This window comes from Podarcis tiliguerta, assembly GCF_965153285.1.
Source record: "Podarcis tiliguerta genome assembly, chromosome: 6".
Taxonomy (NCBI): domain Eukaryota; kingdom Metazoa; phylum Chordata; class Lepidosauria; order Squamata; family Lacertidae; genus Podarcis; species Podarcis tiliguerta.
In genome coordinates, this window is record NC_139539.1 from 15192226 (window position 1) to 15216458 (window position 24233).

Here is a 24233-nt window from a genome sequence, read left to right on the forward strand (position 1 = left end):
TAATTAGCACTTCACTGAAAATTTATCCAGCATTTATTTGACTATTCTACCATCAGTTAATGAGAAAAGAAAGTGCGCTTGAAAAATTACCAGGGAGGAGAGAGAATTTCAGCAAAGTTCTCATGTGGGTGTCAGGAGCTAGAGTCATTAGCAGTTCAGCAATGAAAAGACCAGTGGCGTCAGTGAAGTTCACGCTATTCAAAGAAACCAAAGCAGTGCAAGCCTAGTGATCACAGCAACTCGTCCTAGTAGGCCTCGCCTCAACGAGGCAGTTGTGAGGTCTAGAGGTCCTTGCCTTCCCACTAATCTCCCACAACTTGAGGCTTTGTAGTCTTGTCTCTCATTGCCCCGCCCTTTTCATTCCTCTGCATGTTCTGAAAGACCAGTGGGAAGGGCAGCTGGTCGAAGCAGGAGGGGGAGACTCCCTGGATTCTTCAGCAGCCTGCCTCATCTCCGTCTCCTGGTCCACTTCCTCTCCTGCCTCTGAGTCTGAACCACTCTCTGCCACAGCCTCCTGTTGCTCATCAAACCCTGTTGCCTCTTCAGCTTCCAACAACTCCTCCTCCTTGTCTGCTCCCTCTTCTCCCGCTGACCACTCATCTTCATCCCCCCACCAATCCCCTGGCTCTGAGCCTTCTTCCCCTGGGGGTTCCAGCCAGTCAATGTACGGGTGAGGAAGAAGTTAAATCTAAAGGTGAACCTACTTTATTTGCATTTTCCAATACAACACACATTCCACACATTCCAAAACAGAGCCAGGCTTCAAAGCCGCCAGTCTCTGAATTTTGCAGTGTGGCTCTTCCGCCAAGTTCTGTGTACAAAGAATGCATAAAATGTGTGTAAAAATGTGTGTGTGTGTGTGTGGAAACAACATACAAAATGCATTATATTAAGGGAAACTGCTTTGCATAAAATGTGTATTAGGCAAAATTTCATATCAAGATATGTTGATTGGCAAAAATCAGCAGTGAATTTTCATGAAGTCTTGTGTTACGAAAAAAAAAGTTCCAAACAGATGTGGAAATGTGGAGAATTGAATTTCAGAGTAGAAAAATGAGAAACCGAGAAACCAAAGTTGGCAGATTTGCTCAACCCTAGTGGGCTGATGTGGTCTCCCATCTGCTGCCTCCGGTGGAGTCTTTTACCACGGAGAAGGGCCCATGGAATGAATATTACACACCACTGCAGGCTAATCAATTTTGATTTAATGCCTATTGAAATATATGTAGGGTTGCGGTTTAAAGCTGCTACCCTAAACATACTCCTAGAAAACAAAGCATGTTTAAAAAAAATCAAAAAATGTATATTGTATATTTCAAACCATATACAACATGGTTTCATTGGTTTCAATGCTTTCATTGCATTGATTTTTGTTGTTTCAGATTGTAACCCTTGGAGAAAAAATGTCTTTCTTGATGGCGCTATATCAATAAATAGATGGTGATGATGATTTTCAGGGTTTTTATGTGCTGTACTGACTGGTTTAAGCAAGGGGAGGTAAAGAAAAAATGGAAAAAGGAAGGAGGGGGATCAATTTATGCCCGATGTGCAAAATGCCTTTCACTTATACTATTTGTAGAATTGTAGAATTTGTAGAATTCTACAGAATTCTACAGAATTGTAGAATTGCAGAGTTAGAGACCCCTGAGGGTCATCTAGTCCAACCCCCTGCAATGTAGGAATCTCAAAGAAAGCATCCATGACAGATGGCCATCCAACATCTGCTTTAAAACTTCTAATGAATGGGAGCCCACCACCTTCTGACCGTTTCACCCTTGAACAGCTCTAGAATACCTCTATACTCAGTGAAATATCTTAGCTCTGTGGAGATTTCCCACCCATCCCTTAAGGTTTTCTTGGTGAGGACTCCTCTCCTCCCTTCATTGGCGCTGCCTTCCATTAAGGCCTGCGTGTGAGCAATTATCATAATTCCTATTAAACTCGGTGGTTTTGGATCCTGGCTAACTTAAGAACATATGAGCCCTGCTGGGGCAGGTCAGGTGCCCATCTAGTCTCACTTAGCATTCTGTTCTTACATCAGCCAACCAAAAGTCCATGGGAATCCCACAAGCAGCACCTGAGGGTAGCAGCATTCTGCCCACCTTCAACTCCCCACCATTGGTATTCAGAGGATGTGGAGCAGGGGTCAACAAACTTTTTCAGCAGGGGGCCGGTCCACTGTCCCTCAGATCTCGTGGGGGGCCGGACTATATTTTGAAAAACAAAACAAAAACGAATTCCTATGCCCCACAAATAACCCAGAGATGCATTTCAAATAAAAGGACACATTCTACTCAGGTAAAAACATGCTGATTCCTGGGCCATCTGCGGGCTGGAGTTAGAAGGCGATTGGGCCAGATCCGGCCCCCGGGTCTTAGTTTGTCTAGCCATGATGTAGAGCCTAGCCATCATAGCTTGTTGCTAAATGTAGCCTTATCCTCCATGAGGGTAAGTTCAACTAAATTTGGATCTAACCCAGTAGGGTATTCCTGTAAGAAATTCCTGCTTTGAAAGGTCGTTGTACTTTTTATTAAAGGTGAGCTCCTCGCAACTTCGGAAACAATATCCCTACTCTCAAACCTCATGAAACTATAAGACTGGCGATACTAAAGTATTTTAATTGCTAGGTAAGGCGTAACGCATGCTGCAGATATTAGCCGAAATCATGTTCTTTTAATTATATGGTCCTTTCAATTTTATGGCTGTGGTTTTGTTTTTTGTTTTTCATTCCATCTCTATATTTACTCCATATTTTCAGAGAGATCCCAAGATGTCTCAGAATAATCACTGTGCTTAATTGGAGCTAAATTATTACGCGAGGCGTCTGGCTGCACTGTTTCTCTGTGATAGATCTACAATTGTTTCTATGACATTGAGCACGATCTACAGAAGGAAGCAGCTAGAGAGATGGAAACATGTTTTAAAATTCTAGTGGCTTTCTTTGTGAAAAGATGTGTATTCCAGAAGCGTTTCCACACAACAGTTTTCAAACTTGCTCTTTTCTCCTTTTTAATTGTAATAGGGTTTTTTTTTAAAGAATGTTTTAACTTGTTTTAGAAAGTTTTTGCTTTGTTTTTAAATTCTACATCTGCTTACCATCCTGGCCTCCTTGGGAAGGAAGGGTGGTGTATATAATCATTTAATAATGATACAAGTTGGGATTTGTTTTTTTTTACACGGCTTACATATAGTGAATGGGACGCGGGTGGTGCTGTGGGTAAAACCTCGGCGCCTAGGACTTACCGATCGCATGGTCGGCAGTTTGAATCCCCGCGGCGGGGTGCGCTCCCGTCGTTCGGTCCCAGCGCCTGCCAACCTAGCAGTTCGAAAGCACCCCTGGGTGCAAGTAGATAAATAGGGACCACTTACCAGTGGGAAGGTAAACGGCGTTCCGTGTGCTGCGCTGGCTCGCCAGATGCAGCTTGTCACGCTGGCCACGTGACCCGGAAGTGTCTGTGGACAGCGCTGGCTCCCGGCCTATAGAGTGAGATGAGCGCACAACCCTAGAGTCTGTCAAGACTGGCCCGTACGGGCAGGGGTACCTTTACCTTTTTACCTTACATATATTGAAACACTATTTTCACAATTCCCAAACTGTTTTGAATCATGCTGAGTCCCTCCTTCAGAAAGGGGACCAACTGAGAGCTTTCCAGTCAACACAACAAGAGGATATGTGGATATTCACAAACTTCCAAAATCCATTCAAACTATTGAGTGCATATTTTCACTTGTATCCAAGATTATGTGCTCTTCGTGACATAAAAGCTGCCTGGAGTATGAGATAACTAATCTGTATTATTATTATTACCTCGGGTTACAGGCGCTTCAGGTTACAGACATTTCAGGTTACAGACTCCGCTAACCCAGAAATAGTACCTCAGGTTAAGAACTTTGCTTCAGGTTGAGAACAGAAATCGTGCTCCGGTGGCGCGGCGGCAGCAGGAGGCCCCATTAGCTAAAGTGGTGCTTCAGGTTAAGAACAGTTTCAGGTTAAGAACGGACCTCTGGAATGAATTAAGTTCTTAACCTGAGGTACCACTGTATTATTATTATGAATACCCCAGCCACTCTGGGCGGCTCCCAACAGAATATTAAAAACACAATAAAACATCTGATAAAGAATAGATCTTACTGGCCCTTTTTTCCACCTGGCCTGGGGGGGCAGGGCCCTGGCTGACTGACTTTCCATCTACAAAAGCTGAGGCTACTGAACAGGCTGTTGGGCTGGGGTATTGGTAAGGGGTTTTTTTGTTGTTGGTGATATTATTTTTTGCTGTTGATATTATTATTTTGCATCTTTATCTTTATGTATTATTTAGATTTTATGTTGCATATAGAAATTGTTCTGTTTTGTTGTGTACTTTTAACTTTTTTTATCATTCATGACTAGTTTTGTTGCGTTTGCAACTATGGTAAATGTTTTTGTGTTGTAAGCTGTCTTGAGCATGGTTTTAACATACAACGCACAAACAAAATGATGGTGTCGATGTTGATAAAGAACTTGTAGAAGTCAGTCAGCAACATAGCTGTCAACTTTCAGATTTGAAAATAAGGGATCAGCAGCCTCACCTGTCCCAGGGACAGTCTATGGGATATCTAACAATCCAGGATAGCAGCAGGAAGCAGCAGCAAACGGCGCTGGAATAAGGGAATTTCCCGCAAAAAAAGGGAAGGTGGACAGCTATGGTCAGCAAGGCCAGTGGTCAGGGATGATGGGAATTTTAGTTCTTCAATATCTGGATGGCCACAGGTTCCCAATTCCTGATTTAAATGCAGAGTGATGACTGTGATTTGTTCTTGCAGTCATTTTACCAATGAATAAAAATTAAAAGAGTGTTCTGGTACCCCCGCTGCATCAAGCACAATCCTGACTCATTTATTTATATTGCACCATTCCTCCAAGCAGCACAAGGTGGCCTACATGGTTCTCGTCTTCCCCATTTTATTCTCACAACAACCTTGTGGGCTCCCTAGTAAGAGCAGGAGGCTTCTTTAGATAAGACACTGGCCTGATCCTGCCGGCTCTTCATGATGTCACAGAGCCAGGATCCTGCTCCTCTGCACTCTGTGCACTGATTTGCAGACAAATATGTTTTCTCTACCATTCTTACATGACTTTGTCTAACTGTTTAAAGACCCGGCATCTTGTCTGGAAAATCACGTGCCATATTCAGCACTTAATCAAACCCTTTGTTCTCTTTGCACCTTGTGCTGAAAGAGGTAGTACGTCAGCAGATTCCCATTTTCCCACACACGCACACGTCTAGCCAATTTATGGCTCTCCTTGATTCCCAGATCTGTTGCCCTGGCTTTTTTCTGTTTCTATTTGTAATTAATAAAAGCGAAAATCTGATTCACCAAGTGGCGTCCGTCTTTCTTTCTTTCTTTCTTTCTTTCTTTCTTTCTTTCTTTCTTTCTTTCTTTCTTTCTTCCAATTGGACAATGTAATAATCCTCTTTTAAAGAGAATGAATCATTTTACCCACTCTCAATCTGTGTGTCAGCATTCAGAGTAGCCCTATTAAAAGTCTGCTGCAAATCATTCCAAAACCATTTTCCTACCCACTCACAAGAAACCTTTCAGGAGACAGATATTTGCATGGAGTTTAACCTTCACTTTGCACCTCAAGGGTTATCATTGTCTTCCTTGACCAACAAGGAAAGAGGCTACCCAATGATAATACAGGATTTCTGGAAACAAGTGCCTCCACCTAAAACTTCATGAATGGACCTAGACAGGGTCCCCAGGTATCTAAATAATCCACAGTGCAGGGTTCAGTGTGGTTGCCCTAGGCACCCACTACTGGCACTTTCCAGAAACCAATTGCATATGCTAAGGTCCTGGTTTCTTGGGTAAAAAGCCACATCAAAATGGCTCCCATATCAGCATACTTTGTAGGACACGGAGCAGCACACTCTTCTGTATTGTACTCAGAACAATTCATGAAAGTATAGCAGGAGTGGGATCATACACAAGAGCACACAAAGACAAGCATCACATGCCCTCAGGGCCGTCTTACGCATATCCAGCGCTGTGGTGCAAAGCTCCCTCCCCGTTTCCCAGAGTATAAGGAGGACGGTGCTACCAGCGGGGCTGGAGGAGATGGGCAGTGGCTGGAGGGTGGCTCCTTCGGCGGGGAAGAGGCAAAGACTGGACATGGCGCCATCCAGAACTTGGGCCCTGGCACCCTGAGCCACTAGCCTCTATGGGTAAGACGCCCCTAAACACACACCTCATACATGCCACGGCAGGACAAACACTTCTTGTTGTTGTTTAGTTGTTTAGTCATGTCTGACTCTTCGTGACCCCAGGGACCAGAGAACACCAGACACTCCTGTCTTCCACTGCTTCCCGCAGTTTGGTCAAACTCATGTTGGCAGCCTCAAGAACACTGTCCAACCATCTCATCCTCTGTTGTCCCCTTCTCCTTCTGCCCTCAGTCTTTCCCAACATCAGGGTCTTTTCCAGGGAGTCTTCTCTTCTCATGAGGTGGCCAAAGTATTGGAGCCTCAGCTTCAGGATCTGTCCTTCCTGTGAGCACTCAGGGCTGATTTCCTTAAGAATGGATAGGTTTGATCTTCTTGCAGTCCATGGGACTCTCAAGAATCTCCTCCAGTACCATAATTCAAAAGCATCACTTCCATACATCACCACTGGGGAAGCCTCAGCTTCAGGATCTGTCCTTCCTGTGAGCACTCAGGGCTGATTTCCTTCAGAATGGAGAGGTCTGATCTTCTTGCAGTCCATGGGACTCTCAAGAGTCTCCTCCAGCACCATCAAAGCATCAAAAGCATCAAGTCTTCGGCGATCAGCCTTCTTTATGGTCCAGCTCTCACTTCCATACATCACTAGCTTTAACTATACGGACCTTTGTTGGCAAGGTGATGTCTCTGCTAGGACAAACACACACCACATATAAACCAGAGTACGCATGTAGACACACACACGAGTACACACCCATTGTATACACAAGAAAGTGCCCTCTCATCCCTACTCCTCATCAGATTTGTGTAGAACCACAGAGGAAAAGAGGGATATTTCCCTTCCCAGCACCACAAGGAAATCACCCCCTCTTCATATCCATCACCTGAAGAGTGGCCAGGGTGATTTTCCTCCCCACTGTGGTGCTGAGCTGTGAAGAGCAGTTCCCTTCAGCCCAGCCCAGATCGCTCATCCTTACAGCAGCTTCAAGGGAATTTTCCATTGACATTCGGGTGCAGGAAGTTCCCTGCACACACCCCTAGTGGGTGCTGTTTTTCAAAACGGCAGCACCCACGTAGCAGTTACATGAAATACAACCATACATTTCATGTGTAACCTAGCTTGCCCCTTCCCAACGTTCTCGGTACCTCCTTGCTATTATTTACCTATTAATTTGTTTACTTAAAGGGCTTTATTTTCTGTCAGATTGGAATTCAAGGCGGCTGCAAAAATAAGAACCAATAGCTAACTCAGAATAAAACTGAATTAAAACCCAATACATGCGTACCTACTGCTAGGAGTTTTTGTGTTTGCTTTCGAGGGAGGCAGTAGGCTGAATGCCGGGGGGCCCTTCTCTTGTTGTTGTTTAGTCATTTAATCGTGTCCGACTCTTCGTGACCCCATGGACCAGAGCACGCCAGGCACTCCTGTCTTCCACTGCCTCCTGCAGTTTGGTCAGACTCATGTTGGTAGCTTCGAGAACACTGTCCAGCCATCTCGTCCTCTGTCGTCCCCTTCTCCTTGTGCCCTCCATCTTTCCCAACATCAGGGTCTTTTCCAGGGAGTCTTCTCTTCTCATGAGGTGGCCAAAGTATTGGAGCCTCAGCTTCAGGATCTGTCCTTCCAGTGAGCACTCAGGGCTGATTTCCTTCAGAGTGGATAGGTTTGATCTTCTTGCAGTCCATGGGACTCTCAAGAGTCTCCTCCAGTACCATAATTCAAAAGCATCAAGTCTTCGGCGATCAGCCTTCTTGATGGTCCAGCTCTCACCACTGGGAAAACCATAGCTTTAAGGGCCCCTTCTAATTCTTGGAATAGCCAAGCTAGCTTCTTGGTGAGGTGCTACCTGGGTAATGGGCCATTAAAGGGAACAAAGAAAGGGGCTCTGTGCAAGACAGAAACTGGGTGAGCCCCCCTCCCTCGAAAATACACCACAGCTTCTGCTGTACTTCATTCGGAAGGAAATGCAAAACGTGGGTAAGCGCCGGGAGCTCTTGGAATCTCGAGCCACTCAGACTGGTGTGGCAAGCAACCATACTTATATTTCAACACAGCACCATTAAAATTTTTTTTATAAGACAGCCATCAACAATTAAAACCCACCAGTATTATCATGTGCCCCATTGACAGATGTAAGGAAGGGGGTGAACTCAAGGTGGATCAAGACAGGGCATTCCCTGTGGCAGCCCCTACATTATGGAAGGAGTAACTGGCTACACCTTTGCTACACAGTTTTGGTCACAAACTGAAGACACACCTCTTTACCCTGGCCTGCTGGACCAGACCAGTGGTCCATCTAGTCTAGCATCCTGTTCTCACAGTGGTCGACCAGGTGTCCATGGGAAGAAGCCCACAAGCAGGACCTGAGCACAAAAGCACTCTCTCCTCCAGCAGTTTCCAGCAACTGGTATTTAAGGGCACAGTTCCTCACACAATGGAGGTAGAACATAGCCATCAGGGTTGGATTAATAATAATAATAATAATAATAATAATAATTTATTTATTTATTTATTTATTTATTTATTTATACCCCACCCATCTGACTGGGTTTCCCCAGCCACCCTGGGCAGCTCCCAACAGAATACTAATAGTAATATTTAAAAAGTGATAAAACATCAAACATTAAAAGCTTCCCTCAACAGGGATGCCTTCAGATATCTTCTAAAAGTCAGATAGTTGCTTGTTTCCTTGACATCTGATGGGAGGGCATTTCACATGGTGGGGGCCACTACCGAGACGGCCCTCTGCCTGGTTCCCTGTAACCTCACTTCTCACAGTGGGGAGAACCGCCAGAAGGCCCTCGGAGCTGGACCTCAGTGTCCGGGCTGAACAATGGGGGTGGAGACTACAGTTTCCTTTTTTTTTTTTTTTGTGGGAAGCCATGCTTCAAATGTGCATTAAATGTGCTTTAAACATATGGTGCAGATATGACCTAATGCCATCTAGTGAGTTTGTGGCAGAGAAAAAAAATATCTACCTGAGGCCTCCTGATTCATGGCTCAGTTTCTCAGCCACTGTGCTTCGCCAGCTCTGTAAAAGAAAGTAACATCCAATCTCAGAAACTGGGTGTTGCTGTGATCAGCAGTAACTCGGAGTTGTTGTGTTGTGTTGTTTCCTGAACCCCATCTTCTTACCTGCCCAGGTGTAGCTGGTTTATCCTTTAATGGCTGGAGCCACCCAATGACTCACTCCTTCCCTGTTGATCCGCATCCTTTCCTCCAGAATGGAAATTTACATAAGAATTCCATAAGACAAAGAACTAAGACGCTGCAATTAAGCGGCCTGGGTATAATTTGCTTTCCATGGGCCCGGTAGCACTCTCTAAAGAGCTTGAGGGATCAGAAACACTAGGAACAAGATTGGCAAGCAGATGGCAAGATGTCTGCAAGCGGGTGATCAATACGAAGAGCATGCCAGCTTATTAAGCAACGATTTATTTATTTTAATTTTCCTCTGAGCCAGCTGCAGCAATATCTTCAAAACCAATCTGAAATAGCTTTCACTGTCTTTTCCAATGGCTCTTGGACACTAGTCTGGTGTTTCCCAAAACGTCCGACACCTCAGGTAAATTTTATCATCACCCCATAATCTAATTCCAATTCAGTCCTGTCCCTTATGTAGCCAAAATGGAAAATCTATGCACAAGATGAGGGTATCAACAGACGTAGGGCAACCTTGAACTCCAGCAAATCTTTGGCGGGGGGGGGGGACGGACCTTGAGGAAGGGAACTCCCAAAACAGGCCAATGAGGGCTGAGTTTGACCAGGGATCACAGAATGCTCACCCGCACCTTTAGGGAGAGGAACATGCATAGTGGGCATGGAATGCTGGCTGGACCTGCATGCACCCCACACATTTTAAGCCCATTGAATTGTAGTTTGCCACCTCTACAATTCCCAGCACCTGTAACAAACCACAGTTTCCAGGCTTCTTTTGGGGGAGGGGAATGTGTGTTTTAAACCTGCTTTAAATGTGTGGGGTGTATGCTAGAGAGAGGGGGGGAGAAAGGGTGGGGAGGAGAAAGGTGGAATGGAGCAGCTGGATCCCTGAACAGAAGCACTCAGCACTGCAGAGCCCCACTAGTCTGTACCAATTGTGAGCTCGAGTCGTTTAGCCCTTGTGAATCGGGCGGCAAGATATACAGTATTTTTCGCTCTATAAGACGCACCAGACCACAAGACACACCTAGTTTTTGGAGGAGGAAAACAAGGAAAAAAATATTCTGAATCTCAGAAGCCAGAACAGGGACTCTTGCTGTTCTGGCTTCTGGGATAGCTGCGCAGCCTGCATTCGCTCCATAAGACGCAGATACATTTCCCCTTACTTTTTAGGAGGGAAAAAGTGAGTCTTATAGAGCAAAAATTACGGTAATCACCTATAAATAAGATAGTGGTTTCTACATACCCAAGAACTCCCGGGGTGTGCAGATTCATGTACATTTATAAATTAATAGAAAAGGAAAATAAAAACCCAAAGGATAGCTGAAGATGCTCAATGGACTTAAGGTGGCATGGAATGTTCAGTCATCTAAAGGGAGAAAGAGTGACTCGCTTTGCTTGACTCCTTAGAGGAATGCATGGCTATCTAGCAGCAATCCTGAGCAGCAGCACTCCTCTTTGGCAGCAGGGTGGGGGTGAATTTATACTGCAACATTTTGTTGCAGATCCCACTTCAACATTAGGGTGCAACTGACTCCGGCAGCTCACACAACTGTCTCGAGGTGATGTACAATAAAGTGTGAAAGAGGTGTGAAAGAGAAAGAACTGATCCAAGCATCGTGTGCCTATGTGATTCACTGTGTTGAGCATTGAGTCATGCTGGAAAGGAACTGGCAGCATGCTCCAGCGCCAGGTCATTTGGCTACGCTGTTACATTGGGTGTGGTCCGGATGATCCCATCACAACTGGTGCAGAGACACGGCAGGTTTATTTGCCCAGTGGCGACTGTTTATGAAGAGGACAGACCGAAGCAGTGACTCATGCAGAGATACAGTGGGCATCCTCCTCTGTGGATGGAGATCTCAGTTTTTTGTTTCAGGACTGCCTTTAGCGTTGGACACCCACAGGGAGCTGCTGGGATCCTGGCACTCCTGTAGGACCCCGTGGTGCTAACACCTGCTGTGCACTCCTACTGACTGCTTGTGAGTCACCGGTGTAATTTTGTACAGTGATTATTGTTATAAATGTATTGTTATATTTTTACAGTAAGCACATAGGCCTCCATCTCTTCAATGAAAAAAGCAGAGCTCTAGCACTGTGTAACAGTGATATATTTACCATTCATTGAATACTTTTAGAATGTTTAAAATACTACTGCACATACGTAAAATGAAGAACAACAATGTGATGTGTGATGCAATAGAAACCGAGATATGTTTACTCAGAATTAGGCCCCATGTATGCTCAAAAAGGGGACGTGAGTGGCGCAGCAGGTTAAACCACAGAGCCTAGGACTTGCCGATCAGAAGGTCGGCGGTTCGAATCCCCACGACGGGGTGAGTTCCCGTTGCTCAGTCCCTGCTCCTGCCAACCTAGCAGTTCAAAAGCACGTCAAAATGCAAGTAGATAAATAGGTACCGCTCCAGCGGGTAGGTAAACGGCATTTCCGTGCGCTGCTCTGGTTCGCCAGAAGTGGCTTAGTCATGCTGGCCACATGACCCGGAAGCTGTACGCCGGCTCCTTCGGCCAATAAAGCGAGATGAGCGCCACAACCCCAGAGTTGGCCACGACTGGACCTAATGGTCAGGGGTCCCTTTACCTTTACCTATGCTCAAAAGGACTTTGTAAGCATGCAAAGGAGTGGGAGACCTTGAGTGGCATTCAACTAAGTTTTACTTATCCATGTTCATTAATGTCAACGGATTGACTCTGAGTGACTTAGCGGAATACCACCCACAGTTATTTTGATGGATCCTATTTTAAAAATCTATAAGGGATGCTCTTAAAACAGACAGGGTTTTTTGCTATATGAAACCTTGTTGAATCTCATGTGTCCCCCCACTCCTTTTTCAAAAATCTTACACACAGAGAGAGAAAAAACATCTGAAAGGGCATCCCAGTTTATTTTCCTAGATGGCTGAATGCAATATTTTCCCTGATTAGTGGCATCAAGTCTGGGAATAAGCAGTGGGTCCCCCCTTCCCCCACTATTTCCATATCCCCCCCCCAAAAAAAAAGAAAAAGGGGGTGGGGGAAGGAGAAAACTACAAGTACAACCCTGATCAAATTGATTTAAACCCAGTTGAAAAAACACCCTAACCAATTATTCTGAGCCAATGGAAATTTATATGCATGGAAGGACACAACCAATTGAGAGGATTACAAAAATCACAATGATGTGTGATATAATTGCATGAGAGACTCAACCTGCAAAGCTTATTACAGAGGCTGAGGCTGGCCAGTGGCTGTCATTGCACAGGGTATTATACAATATCTTGGTCGGCAGTTATACAATGGAGGCTCTGTTAGGCAACCTGCTACCTTTCAGTTCTCAGCTGCATCTCTTCCTGCACCAGGAGGAAATGCGGACAGTGTGAGTTTCTCCTGGCATCTTCCTGCCTCTCTTTACCACGTTCTTGTAGGCTATCAGTTTCCCATGCTCCTGGCAGAGGCTGTGCACCTTCAACAGCTGCACAACAGGCAGAATAGGCCTATTACTTCATACAGAGGGGAAGTTGCACCTGTTGAATTTCAGCCTGTCTTGCAGATCTTCTATCTGGGCAGGGGGGCAGTTCTAAAGACCCTGCCTAGTTTGTAAATGGTTGCCTCTCATCTTACCAGGCTGAAATTTGGGGATTACTAAATTGTGTGAGTTCCTGAAGTGGTGGGTTAGTTAGGCATGGCTTCCCTCACCTCTTCTTTGATCTGCACCTCTCCCTGCCCGCCCCACTGATGGGGCATGTTGCCCCACTGACAGACTCTAAGAGGTCATATTTTTGCATTTCCTATTTCTGATTGAGACTATACACCCAGGGCTGTCTTAAGCATAGGTGGCGCCGGGGTGCAAAGATCTGCCTGGTGCCCCACCCCCCAGTTGCCCAGTCCCAGGCACACAGGAGGGTGGAGCTGGCCAACCACCTCAGCATCTTGCTGGCTCAGTCGCTCCCAAACTCAAGGCGCAGAGCTGCCCACAGCAGAAGAGCCCACTGCGGCGCTCCGACTGACGGGCGGGCTCTTCCCTGGACTCGACTCTCATGCTCTGGACTCTTGGCCTGGCATCCCTGAGAGCCTGGCACCCGGGTGCCCTGCACCCCCAGCACCTATAAGTAAGACGGCCCTGTATTCACCTCTCTCTGCATTGAAGGAATCATAGAATTGTAGAGTTGGAAGAGACTCTAAGGATCAGATGGCCCAACCCCTTGCAATGCAGGAATCTCAGCTAAAGCACCCATGGCAGACGGCCCCACAACTTCTGCTTGTAAACCTGTTTCAGGAACAGTACTTCAGACGCCAAGTGGAGGGACACAAGACTGTATGGTCAACCTTTCCTATCCTGCAAACGGAAAACTAGAATGGCAGGGAGAATGGCATGCCCTCCAACATTCCTCAGTTGAAAACAGGGACATTTCTCACTCCCCACCCAACTGACACTCCTCGACACCCATTTTTGTGTCCCGTCCCCCCCGAGCATTTCCTATCAGAATAAGGGCCACCACAACTACAGTAATGGGACACAGCACACACACCCTCCACCATCCTGAGAAAACCCCTTAATCTTGATTTTGTTATTTGGTAGATTACACACCAATAAATCAATTTTAGAAAGGGGCAGGATTAGACACGGAGGCACAAAACACTTTTTAATTAAACAAAAATAGAGACGCCTTTTGTTCTGCTCTGTTCCCCCTTTCTTCCCACCCGGGGCAGCCCTGCCCTTTGTCTGCACATCAGACCTAGCATGTTGCACAGGGCTGGACCTCGCCGGCAGCAGCCTCTCCTCCTCCTCCTCACTTGCTCTCCAGCAGCTGCTATGAGCTGACCAAGGGAGGAGGCTGGAAGCAGCTGCCATGGAGAGGATTTAATATCCCACTTTATCACTATCCGAAGGAGTCTCAAAGCGGCTAACATTCTCCTTTCCCTTCCTCCCCCACAACAAACAGTCTGTGAGGTGAGTGGGGATGAGAGACTTCAGAGAAGTGTGACAAGCCCAAAGTCACCCAGTGGCTGCATGTGGGGGAGCGGGGAAGCGAACCCGGTTCACCAGATTACAAGTCTACCGCTCTTAACCACTACACCACTCTGGCTCCTTGCAGCCGCGGCTGCTGGCACTGCTGTGGACAAGCACTAGCTTATCCTGCTCCCTGACAGGGGCGCCATCTTGAATAAAATATTGTGACCCAGGTAAGGCCCACCATTCCTAATCAATCACATGGCGCAAGGCACACACCCCATTTGAATGGGAATGCCCATCAATTTCATGAGGGCCTGGTCCCCTCAAATATTTTATTGTGGGGGCCAAAGCCCCCATGGCCCCTAGGAGTTAGCTCCCATGCTACAGTACCCGAGCTTGGCAGTGACAGTGCTGGCAGGGAAAATAGGGACATTCCAGGACCAAATCAGAAGCTGGTGTGCCTTTTGTAATTCCGGGAATGTCCATGGGGAATAGGGACACTTGGAGGGTGTGGAATGGATCTAGTCAAAGGTCGTCCTTGACACCTAATGTCAGGGGTTCAGGAGCAGAGGCACAGGAGAGGGAGGAAATAGAGAGCGAGGGGGAGGAGTCCGAAGGAAATGTTAGCGATGACAGCGGTCCGAGGTCTCTGAGTCTTTCCAGCGAATCGGAAGATTCACAGAAAGGGGCTCCCATGGTCAGGGCAAGGGGGGTGCCTAGGGGGACACCCCAGGAAGAAGGGGCCAGAGGGGACTCAGAGAGCAGCAGTTGGAAATCAGGACCAGCGTCCACACCAGAGTGCAGTAGGGGGGAGGAGTCCCAGGCATCGGGATCAGGCGGCGCACTACCAGCAGGAGGACATGAGCCAGGATTGGCCACGCCTCCATCGGAGAGCGAGGAAACGGTCGAGAGGAAGGTTGAAGGCTGGGCGCGCGCGCCAAGTTCAAATGTACAGGAGGGTGCAGCAGTTGGCAGCCCGGATAGGGAGCCAGGTCCTAAAGCCCGCCGAAGAGAGCGGGAGGAGTCAGGGGGGTCAACGTCAGCGTCAGAAGAATCCAGGAAGGAAGGAACCCCGGGGGGTAGCAGGACCCAGAGGAGAAAGGAGAGACGGAAGAGGTGGAGTAAGGCTAGAATCTTAAACTGGTGTACAGGGGGCGGAGATTCAGATGGAGCTTCGCCGGTCTAAACCCTAGACGTAGAGCTGGGGCGCTCCGGTTTTAAAATGGAAACTGTACTTCAATAAAGACTTTTGTACATTACTACCGGCTAGCGTTGGTCCTCTGTGAGCTGGGACCTGGAGCCAGCTCTGACAGTAAGCTCCATCTCAAAGAAAAGTTTTGCACCAAGAACCTCGTAACGTGAGTGGACGCAGCGAGGGAAGAGGATTGGTGCTTCGCGAGCTCACAAGAGTCAGGCAAGATGACTACAGAACAGCAACTAGCAGACCTGCAAAATGCAGTGACACAACTCAACGCGGAGGTACTTGCATCCAGGAAAAGGGAGGAGGAAATGGTTACCGCCTGCAGGGATCTCCAAGCCAGGTTGGAAGTGCTTTCTAAACAGGGGCAACCGGGACCCAAATCAGAGGGCATTGGGCTGGGGAGAAGAGGAGGCAGCCTGGTATCTCATTTCGATGGGAGTTTACAGCAGTACCCTAACTTCCGAGCAGACCTGCTGTTTGCGCTGGAACTGCTGGAGAAAGACTTTAGAGATGAGCAAGAGAAAGTGGGGTTTATCTTGTCCCATTTGCATGGGGAAGCTAAAGCGTGGCTGCGCAATTTGTGGAGAGATAAAGATCCGGCACTTCACAATGCGAGTGCTTTCCTTAAAGCGATGGATTCGTGTTTTTTATCAAAGATAGACATCGATATCGCCAGAAAAGACATACATGGGCTCAAACAAGGCAGAGCCAGCGTGAGGCAGTACCATTCTCGCTTTTTTGGATTAGTCCATGCGCTGGGATGGGAGAAGGATTCTGCTCCCGTCAGAGACCTTTTTTGGGAAGGCTTGAATGCAAATGTGAAAGATGAGATTGCAAGGGGGGAGAGGCCAAAGAGCACTCAGCAGGTGGTCCAGCGGGCGCTGGAGATTGGGGTGCGTCTGGAAGAACGTCCATGGAACAGAGAAGAAGGACGTTGGGGACGTACGCCAGCGAGAGCACCTCCCCTCTTTCCCAAGGATGCAGCGCGTGCGCAATCCACACCTCCGCAGGGAGGAGGAGAGGAACCAATGGAGATTGGAGGCGCCAGGGCTCAGTCAGCTACCAGAGCCCTAACACCGGGAGCAGTCAAAGCGAAGCCTCCTAGAGGGAACAGGAAGTGCTACATCTGCGACAGTGCTCAGCACATGGCGAAAGAGTGTCCCCAGAGGCTCCACAAGCACACTGCAGCCTCAGCAACAGTAACAGACGCAACTCAGCAGAGAGAACCACAGCAGGGAAACGACAGAGTCTGGCTGGAGGAAGAGGCGCTGGGGTCCAGCCAGACAAGTCAGTGAAGCAATCCCCAGAAATTTTGCAGCCCACAGACCCCCTCCCGCCCAAACCAGTGGTGCAGCTCACAGCATCGCTCCAACTACCCAATGGACTCACTATGGAAGTGCCGATTACCATTGACTCTGGTAGTAACGCGGACTTCATAGGACTGGATTTCATTCAACAGCACAATATAGCACTACTGCCAGCCACGCTGCCTCTGAAGGTTGTCACGGTGGATGGCAGGGAATTGCTGGGGGGGCAGGTGGTGCAGCAAACGCCTCCAATGGTGATGCAAATTGGGAATCACCGGGAAGTCATCAGCTTCAATGTCACCCACCTGTCAGACACGCCTGTAGTATTGGGCATGAGTTGGCTGCACAGGCACAGCCCAGCATTGGCGTGGTACCAGCGCCAACTGACCTTCGGCTCCTCCTACTGCGCGGAACATTGCATTCTGCCTAGCCCGGAAGAGGAAGAGGATGACTCGCAGCTACAATTAGGCACGCTGCAAGCAGTGCCACTCAAGTACGCAGCGTTTTTGGAGGTTTTCTGCGAGAAAGAAGCGGAGAAGCTGCCTCCCCACAGGTCCTATGACTGCAAGATTGACCTCCTGCCGGGGGCGACGCTGCCAACTGGGAAACTGTATTCCATGTCTGAAGACGAGATGCAGGAACTCAGGGAGTTCATAGACCTCAACTTGAAGCGCGGTTTCATCCGGGAGTCGAAGGCAGTGGGGGGCAGTCCTGTATTCTTTGTGAAGAAGAAGGACACGCCCCAAAAGAGGCTTGTAGTGGACTATAGAATTTTAAACTCAAAAACCAAGCCCACAGCCTTTCCCATGCCCAAAATAGACGACCTGCTCGCAACGGTGAGGAAAGGACGCATTTTCACAAAGTTGGACCTACGAGGGGCGTACAACCTGATTCGCATACGGAAGGGCGACGAGTGGAAGACGGCCATGTTCACGCCCCTGAGCACCTATGAATACAGAGTTATGCCCTTTGGATTACAAAATGGCTCCCACTGTTTTCAAGCATTCATGCATCACGTATTGGCGGGTCTCCTCTACAAGAAATGCGTCTGCTTCCTGGACGACATCCTGATATTTTCAGAATCAGAGGAGACCCACGAGGGAGACGTCAAGGAAGTTCTGCAGAGACTGCAGGAGCATAGGCTGTACGCCAAGCTGGAGAAGTGCCAGTTCGACATGAAGGAGGTAGATTTCCTGGGCTACAAGTTGTCGGACAAGGGGCTCGCCATGGACAGCGCCAAGGTTCGCGCAGTGTTGGACTGGAAGAACCCGCGCACTCGGAAGGAGGTCCAGCGGTTTGTTGGTTTCGCCAACTTTTACCGCAAGTTCATCAAAGGGTTCGCGCTGCAGACGGCGGCCATTACCGACACGCTCAGCTCCAAGAAGAAGAAGTTCATCTGGACAGAGCAAGCGGAGCAGTCCTTTCAGAAACTCAAGCGTCTCTTCTCGTCCGAAGAGCAGCTACTGCATGTGAATCGCAGCAGACCGATGAGGGTTGAAACGGACGCCTCAGACAGAGCCGTGGGAGCAGTACTATTACAGCAAGACCCGCAAGGGGACTGGAGACCGTGTGCCTTCTACTCCAGGAAGCTCAGCAAGTCAGAGCAGAACTACACCATCTGGGACAGGGAGTTGCTGGCCATTCATGCAGCATTCAAGGCGTGGCGGCACTTCCTCATCGGAGCCAAACACACGGTGCAGGTCCGCACGGACCATAAGAACCTGGAGTACTGGCGTACGGCAAGGTTCCTGAACCAGAGGCACATACGTTGGGCGGAGTTCTTTGCAGATTTCGACTTCAGGATAGAGTACATCCCAGGCGACAACAACATCATGGCGGATGCACTGTCCAGAAAGCCGCAATACCTCGAAGAGGCGGCACCAGCAGCTGCCAAGCACATTTTCGCCCCGAAAGCGTGGGCGTGCGCTTCAGCAACCGTGGACCTAGATGCTGTCCGTCGAGCGCTGCAGGAGGACCCCTTCGCACAAGCCAAGATGGAGGAGGTGCACAGGGGCACGGTGACGGGCGACGAGTTCCAGATACGCGACGGATTGCTCATCCGCAGAGGGGCCCTCTACGTACCGGGAGACGACCTCCGCGCGAAAGTACTGCAGCAGTTGCACGATGCACCCACCGCCGGGCACTTTGGCAAAGAGAAAACGGTAGAATTAGTAGCCAGAGATTTTTGGTGGCCCAAGATGCGGGGGGAAGTCGCGGATTACGTCTCGAGGTGCGACACCTGCCAAAGGGCCAAGTCAGTGCACAAACCGCCGGCGGGATTGCTCGAACCGCTGCAGACACCGAGCGAACCGTGGGAGAGGGTGGCCCTGGACTTTGTCACGGATTTACCCAGCTCGAGGGGCAAGACAGCAGTGCTAGTGGTGGTGGACATGTTCACCAAAATGGCCCACTTCATTCCGTGCGCGAAGGTGGCCACGGCGGAACAGACCGCCAAACTGTTCATAGACCACGTCTTCAGGGTTCACGGTCTGCCACGGTCCATCCTGTCCGACCGGGGGCGACAGTTCATCTTGAACTTCTGGCAGAAGCTGATGGGTTTCCTGAACGTTAAGATCAACCTAGCGTCGGCAAGACACCCGCAGACCAACGGACAAGCGGAGCGAGTCAACGCCATCATGCAGCAGTACCTGAGATGCTACGCAAATCAGCAGCCGGCAACATGGGTGGACTACCTGCCGCTCGCTGAGTTCGCCTACAACAACACGAAGCACGTGTCCACGGGGGTGACACCGTTCTTCGCCAACAACGGGAGGCATCCCAGAACCTTCCCGGGATTAGAGAGACTGGGGGAGGGGGAGCCACAGGCAGCGGAAGCCTTAGCGTCAGAGTTGCAGGAGGTTCACGAACAGCTTCGGAGGCAGTTAGAACTAGCAAAGCACGCATACAAACTGCAGGCTGACAAGCACAGAAGGGTTGGGGAAGACATACAGGTGGGAGACTGGGTTTGGTTAGCAGCCCAGGCAGTGCCGACCAGATCGTTAGCGAAGAAGAAGCTCGGACATAAGCAGCTAGGACCTTACCAAGTCGAGACACAGGTCAATCCAGTGGCCTTCCGGTTGACACTTCCGGAGGGATCCAGAATGCACCCAGTGTTCCATAGATCAGTACTCACGCCCTACAAAGCACCTCACAGATTTCAGGAGCCGGGCACGGCACCAGACCCGCTCAGGGAGCAGCCCACAAGGCGGGGGTCGCCAAGAGGGGAACCCATCAACGAGGTCACAGAGATTTTAGACTCGAGATGGGGGGAAGAGGGAGTAGAATATTTTCTCGCCAGCGAAGGTACCCCAGCCAGCGCCAACCGTTGGGTGCCGGACTATGCCTTGGACGAGCCTCTTCTCAAGGAAGAGTTTCATGCCTTGTTCCCACACAGGCCCATGCCAGCCGCGTATTTCGACGACTGGCTTTTCACACCCACACTTTCAGCCAGCACGTTCCAGGGGTTCACCTCGGATGAAGAACCGGCACTAGAAACACGTTCCCCGGAGGGATCGCCCTCGGGATCTGCCTCAGACCGCTCTTATTGGTGGGACGATCGACCAGAGGAGCAGTGGCGCAGGAAGTGGCTGAGGGGTCCTTGGCAGGCAACGTCCCCAGAGGGGACCGGGGGAGAGACGGACATGGACGTGTTGGGGGAGGACCCTGGGTTCGAGCACGGCGGCAAAGAGATGGAAGCAGACGAAATCGAGGTCGGCGAGAGCACGGAGGACGAGCCGGACTTATCCGGCTGGATGCACGCCACGGGGGACGAACTGTATCCGGCATTCACCCCCACAATGACGGAGCACCCAGCACCCACACCTGAAGGAGGGGAGGGGGGAAGGGGGGGCTTCGAGGGGGGGATGGATGTCAGGGGTTCAGGAGCAGAGGCACAGGAGAGGGAGGAAATAGAGAGCGAGGGGGAGGAGTCCGAAGGAAATGTTAGCGATGACAGCGGTCCGAGGTCTCTGAGTCTTTCCAGCGAATCGGAAGATTCACAGAAAGGGGCTCCCATGGTCAGGGCAAGGGGGGTGCCTAGGGGGACACCCCAGGAAGAAGGGGCCAGAGGGGACTCAGAGAGCAGCAGTTGGAAATCAGGACCAGCGTCCACACCAGAGTGCAGTAGGGGGGAGGAGTCCCAGGCATCGGGATCAGGCGGCGCACTACCAGCGGGAGGACATGAGCCAGGATTGGCCACGCCTCCATCGGAGAGCGAGGAAACGGTCGAGAGGAAGGTTGAAGGCTGGGCGCGCGCGCCAAGTTCAAATGTACAGGAGGGTGCAGCAGTTGGCAGCCCGGATAGGGAGCCAGGTCCTAAAGCCCGCCGAAGAGAGCGGGAGGAGTCAGGGGGGTCAACGTCAGCGTCAGAAGAATCCAGGAAGGAAGGAACCCCGGGGGGTAGCAGGACCCAGAGGAGAAAGGAGAGACGGAAGAGGTGGAGTAAGGCTAGAATCTTAAACTGGTGTACAGGGGGCGGAGATTCAGATGGAGCTTCGCCGGTCTAAACCCTAGACGTAGAGCTGGGGCGCTCCGGTTTTAAAATGGAAACTGTACTTCAATAAAGACTTTTGTACATTACTACCGGCTAGCGTTGGTCCTCTGTGAGCTGGGACCTGGAGCCAGCTCTGACACCTAATTTTCTGTGTGGAGGGATTTTTGTTGTTTTGCTTTTTCAGGAAGGAGCACGAGAACTCCTGCCTTCAAGCTCAAGTGGCGCAATTCAAACACAGCCTCTTTTCTATGACTTCAGCAAGAACGAGGCCTGTGGCATCAGCTTGCTGAACTTGCCCCCCCCCCCGCACCCCCGTGCCATTTCACGTGCTACCAAGTGTGAGACTGCAATATGTGTATATGAATGCTTTCCGTGTTCCTTCAGAGCTACTGCCACAGGTTTTGCTGATCTTTACTTTAAAGCCACAAGAACGAGCTCAGTAATTTGGGGGGGGGGGACTCTTTGCCCAGTAATAAGATATAAAGTTTCGGCTAGGAAGCAGATAGTTACAAATATCCACTCAGATAAAGAAAAACAAATGCAAAAATAATGACTTTTTATTAATAAAAAGGACTGTCCATGTAATGATTGAATGATGCCAATGGAGCTATCTTCACAACATTGATGACAGTGCCTTTCACCAGCTTCATCCGTTTGGCCAGTTACATCTGTTCCTGGACAGGGATAGCCTGACCGCTGTAGTCCATACATTGTCAACCCTGAGGCTAGATTACTGCAATGTGTTCTATGTGGGGCTGCCCTTGGGCTTGGTTCAGAAGCTCCAACTGGTGCAGAAGGAGGCAGCCAGGCTGCTGATGGAGGCATCTGGCTGAGAACATACAATACCAACTGTTAAAACACCTCCTCTGGCTGCCCATCTAATGCTGAACGAGGTTCAAGTCACTTGCATTCATTTACACAGCCCTGAACAACTTCCTGTGTTTGTGTGGGAATACAAGACAGGGACTCTTTGGTGATGGTCCCCCAACTCTGCCCAAAAAGCATGAATGACAACATTGTTGCTGGTCTTCCATCCCTACCTGTTTTGACTGATTCCAGGCAGAGATGAATCTTACGTTGATACTGGCAACGAGAAACCATCTTTCACTTAAGAGTAGCAGGTTATCTTAGGGTCAAGGCAGGCTGCGTGGAACACACAGCTCTGTTCACCACCTTGCTGTTCCTTCCTGCGCACTGGCATTTTCCACCTGAGGCAATTGCCACACTCTCCCTAATGCCAGGACCGGCTCTGGTTCCAGAAATCTGCTTCCTACCCTACACCTCAGATGTGAGAGGCATTTTCAAAGCAGTCAGGCCCAACCATCTTAGATCTCTCCTTCCATCACGCAAATTGAGATTATTCATGTGCTACTCCTAAGGTTTGCTTGCAGTAAGAATGAATTACCGTTGAGGATGTTGCAGTCTGAAAAGGGTCGGAGACATGGCAAGCAATAACCGACCCGATTCTTTTCAAAAAGTGCAATCAGCATTTCTTGAATCAGCCTCAAAGTTCATTTCCATCTCTGGACTCCACATTCCATCTTCCTCCTTGAGAGACGGAGAGGATCTTTCGACTACAATATAACAATCCAGTGTATTTTGAACCCATTTTTGATTGTTGCTTAATTTCACTCTAATTAGCACCGAATAACAAGAGTCCCTCAGCAGCACCTCTTTTGCCAACTTTTAACAAGCTGTCAGAAAAAAATGGAGTGTGAATAACAAGCTCAGTTTATATAGGCTACATCATTTTGTGTGGCTTTTTTCTTCTTCTTTGTATCATCCGAGTTGTCTGTCTTCATCTGCAACAGAGAACTGAAGCCACTACATTAGGAAGGAGAAGCTAATATTTGCAGATATTTAAAATTTGGAGAATTCTCCATATCTCCCATGCACATTTTGAGTGCAAAAGCGTGAATGCAAAATCTGAGTTTGTATTTTGAATGCTTTTTTTACTTAAAATCTAACATTCAAGTAATTGAGCTTGCAGCCATTGGTGTCCATGCAGAGTGGACCAAATTTCTACTCATGCATCAGAATGTCCCCTTCCTCTCTTCCTCCATGAGGACCTTCCAGTGCAGATTGGTGAGTGCAGGAGAAGACGACAAATAAGTTCTGTTGAGCAAGCAGAAGTCCACACACATAACCCTGAATACAACCCTTTTCTTTTTTTAATTTTGATTTTTGTCAGGCTTCAATTAGGGGAAAAATCATAAATTGACCATTGTCAAATATTGAAACAAATTACTACTATTATACGTGCCAAATATTGTCAAATATTAAATCTTATCTTGCCTGCTGATTACATTTATTATCGGAATGGGTCTTTGAAAGAAATGCTCGACAGAAGAATTTGAACAATTCTTTTTTTAATGAGCCTGGATTATACATTGTGGTCTTCAAAAGTAAGTTAGATAATGTTAACAGTATGCTGAGCATATTCAAGCTTGGAGCAAATTTAGGATAGCAGTAGTATCTCACTCTTAAGAACAGTTACACACACACACACACTCCACACAAAAAATCGGTCTGGTGACTTTACTTAATGGATTACGGTACCAGTATATAGTTAGTAGTCAGACATCAGGACTTTTTAAAACCAAACAATTAATTAAGTGTGATGAATTTGTACTGGGTAACAATGTGGCTATTCTTCCACTTTTCTGTTTCTCCATTTAAGACATCATACATTACCTGTTAATCTTTAATTAAGAAAAAGTTCGTCATTTGAACATCAGGTTTTAGAAAGAACAGGAGCGAAAGGGAGGATATAAAGAAGCTGTAAGATTCTAATAAAATCTAATAAAAAAAGTAAGGTTTTGCTTTGGTTAGAACCATAAACTTTGGGGAACACCGTGATAAAGCTGTCGGCCTTAGTTCTGCTTCTTTGCTCTATTTTCCCCATATATTAAATTCTCAGTT